This window comes from Ictalurus punctatus, chromosome 2 (genome assembly GCF_001660625.3).
Source record: "Ictalurus punctatus breed USDA103 chromosome 2, Coco_2.0, whole genome shotgun sequence".
Lineage (NCBI taxonomy): Eukaryota > Metazoa > Chordata > Actinopteri > Siluriformes > Ictaluridae > Ictalurus > Ictalurus punctatus.
In genome coordinates, this window is record NC_030417.2 from 3,217,617 (window position 1) to 3,229,121 (window position 11,505).

Genomic DNA, 11,505 nt, shown 5'->3' on the forward strand with positions numbered 1-11,505 from the left:
TGTTGCTATGGTGATCCGGGAGTAGGACACGAGCCTCTCGGCCAAAAAAAAAAAACCCTAGAAGGATTACCATGGTTACTACAGCAAGTGTAGTCTGACTTGCACACATTTCCCACTTCCCACAGACTACAAGTGCAAATCAGAGACGTGACTCTAGAGCAATCCGGCAGCATTTCTGACGCAGGTTATTGTCGCAGTTATTCCATGGGTCAACATTTGCACATTTTTAAGAATCCACACAATTGAAAGAAAGAGAAAAAAAAATAATCAATAAAAGCAGTATCAAGGGTTGGAACGAAAGGTTTTAATCGTTATATAAACCAGTCATGAAAATGTAGGTTGATGAAGCTGTGCGTGATATTAAGAGCAATATTTTATTTCCTATCCATGTTCTTAGCTCTTGATTTTAGCTTGCTATTACTTCTTTTTTTTTTCTGTTTCTAACGCACGTAGATCACGAAAGATCCGATTTAACTCCCCGGCTGATTAATCTCACCGAGACGCCCAAATCGAAGGAAGAAAGAAAACGAGATGAACATTTTCTCCTAAACACAGGGGCGGATAAATGATTAGCTAGCCCACTAGGCAACAATTAGTAGTCTTATGCTAGCAGGGGTGTTTGTGGCGACTACGAATTTAAAAAAGCGAACCACCAGGGCATGAAATGTGTTTGTCCCAGGCGCCCGGGCTTCTCATTTGTCCACCCCTGCTTAACCGTATTCACTTTTTAACTCGAATGTCCTTTTTCTCAATCCTGAATGCATGGCATGTTCTAATCTGTATTCGATGCATGTTATCCCAAGCGGCATGTTTCAAGGCAAACATATGCAGCGGAAAGGGGAAAGCGGCAATAGAGACGGTATCGGATTTTACTCGGAACGTCTACATTTTTTTTTCTTTTTGCGTTATTATTCGATTCTTTTCGAATCAGCATTAGCACCGATTGTACAATGTTAGGAAATTGGAGTTGCGGGGGCGGGGGGGGGGGGGGGGGGGGGGACCCTCGAAAGTTTTCATCTAGAACGATTCAAATCCAACGTCCATGGTGTTGTTTTGTTAAACCGGTTTTAAAGAGGAAAATCCCATGCAGTTGAAACAATTGAATCAGTTGCTTCTCTATTCTATATGGAGATAAAACAGTCTTACGGATGGTAGGGGTTGAGATTAGTTTCAAGTTTGCGTTTTATTTTTAAATAATATTTTCCCATATTCCATTTCTGAGTTTACTTTTAATGTTGTTGTTTTTTTTTTGGTGCCTTCATCATTTCGCATTGCTTTCACACGTGTACGCAGCTTTAATTTGGGTTTCTAAGTGACCTTCGGCAGGTGAAGCAGTGAGACGTTTCTGAAGTGATGCAACAGATCGAGTGATATAGATTAAATACGGTATATTCTAGATACAGACCTGAGATGGGACCGGACGAATGGGTATCCGGCAGCCCGTGAATGTACTGCACGTGAGGACTAATTAGGTGGGAGTGTACACTGAATGCATGTAGCATGGTTTCCTGACTCCGAGAATTCACACTGATGCTACGAGCTCATGAGGAATCTGACTCTCGATGCTGCCATCATGTTCGACGTGATGGTTTTTGACAGCAACCTCACAGAAATGGAAATGGAGTGAGAGTAAAGAGAGCGATGCTGCAGCCCAGATAAGACCTTCGGTTACGTAACGTCTGCCGACTGCAGGCGATTGTGTGTGCGTGTGTGTGTGTGTGTATATGCGAGATGAATTCTGGATTCTGATTGGTCAGAAGGTGTTGATTCATTTTCTACTACAGCAGCTATTAACGTGTTATCGTTTGGTGGACAGATTTTTACAGATGCGTGTAATCGTTGATGTCCTTACCGTTTTCTGTAAATGTATCGTTTATGGTTGTTCCAGTGCTTTTACTTCAGGACAGAGGAGTTTACGCTTTATGGTTTCTCAGTAAAATGGCATTGTTTTTGTTTTTTTAAAAATCGTCCTCAAGAGAGAAAACAGACTGGTGATGGAACGACTGTGATAACAGGAACTTAACCTTGTCTTGTGAACCCTTTCGAAGTTTCTATATTTCTGCACAAATATGACCTAAAACATCATGAGATTTTCACACGAGCCCTAAAAGTAGACAAAGGGAAGCCAATTAAGCAAATGAGACAAAAAATATTATACTTGGTCGTTTATTTATTGAGGAAAATGAGCCGAAATTACATATCTGTGAGTGGCAAAAGTATGTGAACGTCTCGGATTAGCGGTTAATTTGAAGGTGAAATTAGAGTCTGGTGTTTTCAGTCGGTGGGCGAACAATCAGGTGTGACTGAGCGCTCTGTTTTATTTAAACAATCTGTCAGAGTCTGATCTTCACAACACATCTGTGGAAGTGTATCATGGCATGAACAAAGGAGATTTATGAGGACCTTAGAAAAAAAATGAGTTGCTCATCAGGCTGGAAAAGGTTAAAGAACCATCTCTAAAGCATTGGGACTCCACCAATCTACAGTCAGATAGATTGTGCACAAATGGAGGAAATTCAAGACCGTTGTTACTCTGCCCAGGAGTGGAAACCAACAAAGATCACTCCAAGAGCAAGACGTGTAATAGACCACGAGGTCACAAAGGAACCCAGGACAACTTCTAATCTACTAAAGGCCTCTCTCACACCGGCTAATGTTAATGTTCATGAGTCCGCCATCAGGAGAAGACTGAACAACAACGGTGTGCATGGCAGGACTGCACGGAGAAAGCCAAAGAACATTGCTGCACATCTGCAGTTTGCTCAAGATCACATGGACAAGCCAGAAGGGTACTGGAAAGATGTTTTATGGACAGATGAGAGCAAAATAGAGCTTTTTGGCTTAAATGAGAAGCGTTATGGGTGGAGAAAGGAAAACGCTGCATTCCAGCATAAGAACCTTATCCCATCTGTGAAACATGGTGGTGGTAGTGTCATGGTTTGGAGCTGTTTTACTGCAGCTGGGAAAGGGCAACTTATCATCATTGATGGTACAATGAATTCTGAATTATACCAGTGGATTCTAAAAGAAAATGTCAGGACATCTGTGCACGATCACCCACAGAGAAAGTCAGTCATGCAGCAAGACAACTGCCCCAAGCACACAAATCATTCTACCAAAGTGAATGAGTAAAGGAGAATCAAGTTAATGTTTTGGAATGGCCAAGCCAAAGTCCTGACCTTAATCCAAAAGAAAGCAGTTCATGTGAGGAAACCCACCATCATCCCAGAGTTGAAGCTGTTCTGTACTGAGGAACGGGATAAAATTCCTCCGATCCGATCTGCAGCACTGATCAACAGTTACCCCAAACGTTTAGTTGCAGTTATTGCTGCACGAGGCGGTCACACCACATACTGAAAACAAACGTTCACATACTTTTCCCGTTCACAGATATGTACTATTGGATCATTTCCCTCAATAAATAAACAACCAAGTACAATATTTTTGTCTCATTTGTTTAGTTGGGTTCTCTTGATCTACTTTTAGGACTTCCGATGTGGAAATCCGATGATGTTTTAGATCATATTCATGCAGAAATACAGAACATTCAAAAGGGTTCACAAACTTTCAAGCGCCACTGTATCAAATGACCGAAATACGTCAAGACTTGCTGCAACAGCTTTATGACAGTAACTCTGCTTCATCACCCCACCCGGTCGTTGATTATTTCTCTACAATGTCACAACCGGGTGTGTTTTATTCCTCATGTAAACGGTTTCCTACACCCAGTACATGCCTGTTTGTTAGACTTCGAAGGATTTCTACTGACTTTTTGTCTCCTGAGTGGACATTTTCAAGGCTTGCGCATAAATCAGCGGTATGAAAAGCACCCAACTAAGATAACCCCGAGGCAGAGTGAGCGCTTTAATTACTTCTCTCATTCCTCACATTACTGGGAAAACTGCATTGTGCATCGTTTTGAGCGATATCTTCTAAAATAAGCCTTATTCGGGACCCGGTAGCTTTACTTGAACTGTAGACACATTGCGGGTTTGTTTTTGTTTTGTTTGTTGTTGTTTTTTTTTTGCAATCCAACCCCGGTTTTCGCCAATCTCTCGATCATAATGAATGTACCTCGAGCTTTTCTCTTTTCTCTAAAGACATTGAGATCACTCACGAATGTACGCATGGCACGTATTGTGGTTTTCAAGACCCATCCGAATTATTCAAGTCATTTCAAAACCCTTTTTTTTTTTTTTTTCTTCCCTTTTTAAATGCTAAAACATTCACCACTTCGGCAGATTTTGTTTGTATAGAGCTTCTTTATGTCTGAGCTCAATGGAGAAAATCAATTCAAGTTGCATGTTTAATGTCTATTGCCAGTTCTTGCCGATCAGATTTCTTTGAACAAAGAGAACCGACAGCTGACGAAATGGACTCGAACAGCGAATGAACTGCTCTTGTATTTCAAAAACTTTTTCCAATGATCAGACCCAATAAAGATCCTTTTTTTTTTTTTTCTATTAAAACAGTTTGTGGTTTGTGTTCTGTGCCATTCTGGCTCTTTTCCACGATTCAGTACAAAAACTAGCATAATAGTCCGTTCACTGCTGCTGGAAAGACGTTTTATTGTAATAATAATAATAATAATAATAATAATAATTAAATGAATTATTCATTTCTCTTCATGCGGAGTTAATGTAGGGGTACATAACACAGATTTGCTGTACAATCTATATTTCTGACGTCTGCTCAAGCCTGTAACTAATAACGTACATCGTCGTTAGGGGAAATAAATCAATGTGACACATGTTTAAGATGACAACAAACAGACCTCAAAGACGGAGATTTCTATTCGGAGTTGGCCACTTAAGTTCAAACGCTGTGTGCGGAAAGTTCCTTGCGTTCAGAGTCAGGTTACACAAACACACCTCTACACGTAGATGATTGAAATACTCAAAATATATAAACTTGTTTAAATGACAAAAAAAAAAAAAAAAAAATCTTAACTGATCTCAGATAATGTTGCAATTGTTTTCCTTTGAAGTAGTTTTGCCTAAATATTGAAGAATTAATCAAATTTTGAGAGCCCTCTGATGATGACCTTCCATGCCATGTGATTGCAGAAAAAGAAGTGCAAACAGCACTTCCTGGTCATGTGACATAGCTTCTTTTTTTTTTTTTTTTTTTTTTTTTTTTTTGTTATGTCAAAGTTAAAGCCCCAGTTACATAGGAAAATAGCAACAACAACAAAAAAAAGAAAAAAATTTTTGGAAAAAATTATTAATTGTTGGCCGTCTGGCAACACCATGCTATAAAAGGTTAAACCTTAAAATCAGAGGACAGAATATGCCCTGGAGAAACAGATGACTTTTTTTTGTGCTATAAAACAAAGAACCCTGAAAGCAAGAGATGATTTAAGAATAAAAAACAAAAAATCAGCGACAAGTATATGATATGATACACACAACAGATTAAAAGGATATACACACTAAAGGCTTAGCAAATAAAAAGAGAGGAAACACAACGTATATAGAGACACTAATCAAGGAATACACAAAACAGGTGAGAGGGATAATGTAGGCATGTGACAGGATCATGCGATTCGAAATGAAGTTCATGTCCTAGTTGTCATTAAAGTATGGTTTAATACTGTACCACTTGATCCAGCACATCCTAATATTTTGTATTATATATACTTATATTACTATCAAGCCCTCAGCACGTGCACACCTAACAACCCGGAGCACGACCCGTTCCATGCGAGTGTGTCGGCACACACGCCGACACGAACGTCTGCTCGTGACGCCTTCACGTGATCGCATATACGAAGATGACGGAAGTACACAAAACACTTTACATACTTTTATAAATTTAGCGTCGTTCCAGGCACGAGACACAAAAATCATTCCGAATGCAGACGTCTAGCTTTGTGAAACCATTTTTCAGTTTCAGCACACGCACACACACACACACACACACACACACACCAGTGCTGAATAGCCTCATTACACAGCCTTTCACATCCCAGGACAGCACAGTGAACATTAAGCCGTGCATGTGACACCTGTGTCCTCCACGCGGTATGTGCACGTTATTGACATCAACCAGATCTGACGGCTCATTTCGTCTGTGAAAAGAGAAATCAAAACTCGGAGACAGAGCTGTCTGGTTTGCGACACGTGAACCTTAATCACCATCTGCGGTCATTTTATTCAACTCGCAGTCAATTAAAAATCAGCAATTAACTTTAAACAATAAAGTGCACTCAATAAGAGATCATTTACGCATAATGGAAACTAATCAGTATACTCTTTTCACACCCCGGGGACAATTTATTTCACTGCTGAAATACATGTGTCGGGTTTGTTTACAATTTGCATATTTAAAGAAGTACAAAAAACAACAACACAAGCCATGCAGGCATTGAACAAAGAATGTAAGAACGTATAACTGTAGAAATGCTGTCGATTCCTGTGAGGAGACATTTATTTAAATATTTATGGAAGGAGTCTCCAATGTCAGCACTCTGTAACACTCAGAAGTAAATAAAATGTAGTTTTCCACCATGGAATTAAATATGTATTAAATATAAATGATATTAAATCTGATTTCTTTTTATACAAATTTACACTGAACTGGTAGAAGAAGCTATGGATTGGCTAATACATGTTTGTGTGTTGTTGTTGTTGTTGTTGTTGTTGTCGTTGTTTTTGTGCCCCTACGATATAAAATCATAAACCTTGACAGATATAACACAGTGGTGCTTGTCTCATTTGTTTAATTGGGTTCTCTTTGTCTACTTTTTCAAATCTGATGATGTTTTAAGTCATATTTACGAAGATGTGTAGAAGATTCGAAAGGGTCTACACGTTCTCAAGCACCGCCGTAGCTACGGTAACGATGCCAAGTGGATTTCAAGCTCGAGATTTCAAGATTGAGGTTGAACGATCATTCCACCACTGAGGAACAGTTAGTTTGAAGGTTCTTGAAAGGGATCTTGAGCCACGCTGAGTAGGTAGTACTAAGCGTCGGTTGTTGATCGATCGCAGATTGCGTGAGGGAACGTAAGCCTTCAGGAGAGAGCTGAGGTAGGAGGCGCTGTTCCTGACAAGGTCTTGTAGGTGAGCACCAAATCCTTGAATTTGATACGGGCGGCTACAGGAAGCCAGTGGAGGGAGATGAAGAGGGGTGTGACATGGGTTCTCTTGGGCTGGTTGAAGACGAGGCGTGCTGCTGCATTCTGAATCATCTGAAGGGGTTTGATGGAGCTGTCTGGGAGGCCCGAGAGTAGTGCGTTGCAGTAGTCCAGTTTTGAGATAACAAGAGCCTGGAATAGTATCTGTGTGGCCTGTTCGGTGAGGTAGGGTCTGATTTTCTTGATGTTGTACAGGATGAATCTACAGGACCGTGCAGTTGTTAAGATGTGGTCTGTAAAGGTCAAGCTGCCATCGAGAATCACTCCAAGGTTCCCGGCCGTCCTGGTTGGCTTGAGTGTGGTTGAGCCGAGCTGTACAATGAGGTTGTGATTGATTGAGGGACAGGCTGGGATGACGAGAAGCTCAGATTTTGCCAGGTTGAGCTTAAGGTGGTGTTACCTCATCCAGACCGAGATGTCCGACAGGCAAGCAGAGATACGTGCAGCGACGGATGGATCGTCAGGCTGGAAGGACAAATAGAGCTGGGTGTCATCAGCATAGCAGTGGTATGAGAAGCCATGGGACTCAATCACCTGCCCCAGAGATGTAATGTAGATAGAAAAGAGCAGTGGACCCAGAACTGACCCCTGTGGAAGGCCAGTTGTGAGTTGCTGAGTTTCAGAAATACCTCCACTCCACAATACCTTGAAAGATCTGTCTGAGAGATCGGATTCCACCCAGCGCAGAACCGTTCCGGTGATGCCCAGACTGGCGAGAGTTGACAGGAGGATCTGATGATTCACAGTGTACTCACTTCAATTTCAATCAATCATTTTATAAATTAATAGACATGCTCAGTATCTACAAATTTAATTCAGGCTATATGATCATAGCTGTATGACATACAGCGTTACACATTTACTAAAAGCGATTGTGGATTTCCAAAATGGCCGCCCCGATAAAGTTAGAGCATTCACTTAGCAGCCACACAAGCGCAAGACGCAAAAGAGAAGCAAACATCAGGCACTACACGTCAATTGGAGCAAATCCCTTAAAAACCTTTCGAGATGAACTCAACAACAGGATGTAATGTTGTGTGTAAGGTGTCTGTGTGTGTGTGTGTGTGTGTGTGTACTCTTATGCTAAATGATCATTAACAGGCTTTCAATTTATCCTCCTTTCACTCTCTAATAAAGACCTGCTCTATTTGTTGTTGCTTGTCTTATATGAGATCCATCATACGCTGATTTCTATCGAGCACCATTATTCAAGTCATTACAAATCTCCCAAACAAGCGCGAGTGACTGCTTTTTTTATGCCCGTGGCCTAAAATTAACGAAGCTAACAAGTCACGCCAAAGTGGTTTGCTAGCTGCAAGGTGTTTTGTCTTATATCTCCGGGTAATTAATAGACTTCATTGATGGCTATTTGCTTACAGCAGCCAGACATTTATTACTTAAATTACCCGATGTAAATGGACCCTTTTGTCAGGGCTTCTGCCTCCTGAGAAACCCTTCGAGAGGCTTTTTAATTTTGTGGAAGTGCCGTTTAAAGAGACAGTCTGTGATTATAGAACTAATAAATGTTAAGTCTTACAGTGTAGCGGGTTTAAGAGCTATAGAAAGTGGTGAGGAAGAACTATTCCTCAGAGGTCTGTTAGTACGCTCTGGAAAATAGCTCAAAAGCGAAGGCCAATAATTGTACAAGTAGAGGTACAAGTAATCAACAAACCTCATTGTGAACATCCATCCATCCAAACTGCATACCGCTTATCCTACACAGGGTTGCAGGGTACCTGGAACCTATCCCAGGGGACTCAGGGGACAAGGCGGGGGACACCCTGGATGTGGTGCCAACAAATAGTAGCGCACAATCCCACATGCATTCACACACTCGTTCGGGAAAATTTGGAATCAGCCTACAGTGCATGTCTTTGGACTGGGGGAGGAAACCGGAGTCCTCAGATGAAACCCTCGAAGCACAGGGAGAACATGCAAACTCGGCGCACACAGGGCGGAGACTCATTGTGACCAACGAATACATGTTTGTAATGCTTTATTTAAAGGTTACCGGCATTGTATACATTATAAATAGAGAAAGAACAATACTTCATATAAACTTCCTTCCATATACAGCATTTACATTAAAAGGTCTTTTCTCATGACTGTACTGCAAAGCCTTGAGCTAAAAATAAGCCGACTTTTTGATTCCACCGTTGCTAAATGTTCCCATCGAGTGTGCGGCGGTTCTCCCGTTGTTTATCTATCTACAAGATGAAAGTCAGTGTGACCTTTATCATTTCAGAGCGATACAAAATCTGTCATGCCGCCCAGACACTTGACATCCGCACACCCAGTCACTCAGTAAGAGCGAGGCTGAAGCACACAATTGCATGTCGGACTTCGGTCCTTCTGATTGGGTAGAACTGTGGTGTGATGATAGAGCTATACACAAGATTAGAACACAGCTATTAGGAGTTGCCATCCTAAGGTTTAAGTGTCCCTGTTTATTTACGAGTTGTAGTTGTTTTCTTTCATTGGAAATCTGACAAAACCATTCTCACTGGAGGAAAATCTTACCATTTTTGTGTTAGACTAGGATTAGTCCTGCTCTTACAAAGTGAAGAGAGCTTCCACTCTCTCTTTTCAATACCAGCGAAGTGCTAATTATGGTGATATGTCTACCAGCTCATGTAGAAAGACTAGGGTCATTAGTGATTTCCTCCAAGTACAACGAGCTGCTTAAAAAAGCTACTTGGGTGGATATTAATTATTGACCTCTTACTGTCTGGAGTTTAGAGGCAAACAAACAGAGGTTGATGGTGGCAAAGACACGAGAATTCACACAAGCCAATTTGTATGAAAAGTTATTTAGAGGTACGGTGAAGGTTTAAGCTCGAGTTAAGACTTTTAGCATTTCCTAAAATAAATTCATGAAATCCAGGAGACCTGGTGTAAGTAAAGGGATGAGAATGGGTTTGGAAGGCATTTGTTAGATTCCTAGGTTCACTACACAATAACATCTCTCTGTCTGTACTGTAATCATTCATCCTGTGACCTTTGACCCCTGCAGTCTGTATAAAAAAAATAAAAATTCTGTGGATTCTGTGTCCAACTTTGGATCTGATTGTAGGTCTAATTCTGGGTCTAATTATGAGTCTCACAATGAGTCTGATTATGGGTGAATCTGATTATGAGTCTGATTGTGGGTCTAATTGTGAGTCTGATTGTGGATCTAATTGGACTGATTGTTGGTCTGTTAGTCTCACGATGGGTCTAATTGTGGGTCTGACTGTGAATATGATTGTGAGTGTGATTATGGATCTGATTGTGAGTCTAATTGTGGGTCTAATTGTGGGTCTGATTGTGGGTCTGACTGTGAATATGATTGTGAGTGTGATTATGGATCTGATTGTGAGTCTATTTGTGGGTCTAATTGTGGGTCCAACTATGAGTCTTGCAGTGGGTCTGATTATGAGTCTGACTATGAATCTCGCAGTGGGTCTGATTGTAGGTCTAATTGTGGGTCTGATTGTGGGTCTGATTGTGGGTCTGACTGTGAATATGATTGTGAGTGTGATTATGGATCTGATTGTGAGTCTAATTGTGGGTCTGATTGTGGGTCTGATTGTGGGTCTGACTGTGAATATGATTGTGAGTGTGATTATGGATCTGATTGTGAGTCTATTTGTGGGTCTAATTGTGGGTCCAACTATGAGTCTTGCAGTGGGTCTGATTATGAGTCTGACTATGAATCTCGCAGTGGGTCTGATTGTAGGTCTAATTGTGGGTCTGATTGTAAGTCTGATTATAAGTCTCACAGTGAGTCTGATTGCGGATCTAATTATGGCTCTAATTGTTGGTCTGACTGTGGGTCAAATTGTGGGTCTGATTATGAGTCTCACAGTGGGTCTGATTGTGGATCTAATTATTGGACTGATTGTTGGTCTCTTAGTCTCACAGTGGGGTTTAATTGTGGGTCTGACTGTGTGTCTAGTTGTGAGTCTGATTGTGGGTCAGACTGTAGGTCTCTCATTTTGGGGGGGGGGGGGGTAACATGCATCTCATCACCTCCAGCATCCCAGCAGCATTAAAGTGTTAATGAGCAGCACATTGTTCACCTCCTAAACCTGATCAGCAATGTTTCTGTGTTGTAACACAACAAGTAACAACTTTAGACGACGTCACACACACACACACACACACACACACACACACACACACACACACACACACACACACACACACACACACACACACTCACTCTCTCTCTTTCTGTCTCTCCTAATTGGCTTCCCTATAAATGTACGCTTCCTCTTTACTTGGTGTTCATTTTCAGTACTTTCTTACTGTCAGGACACGGTGAATTCAGAAGACAGAATTGTGGCGTTGCTATAGAAACCGTTCATTAAAGGGGCAGCATGTGT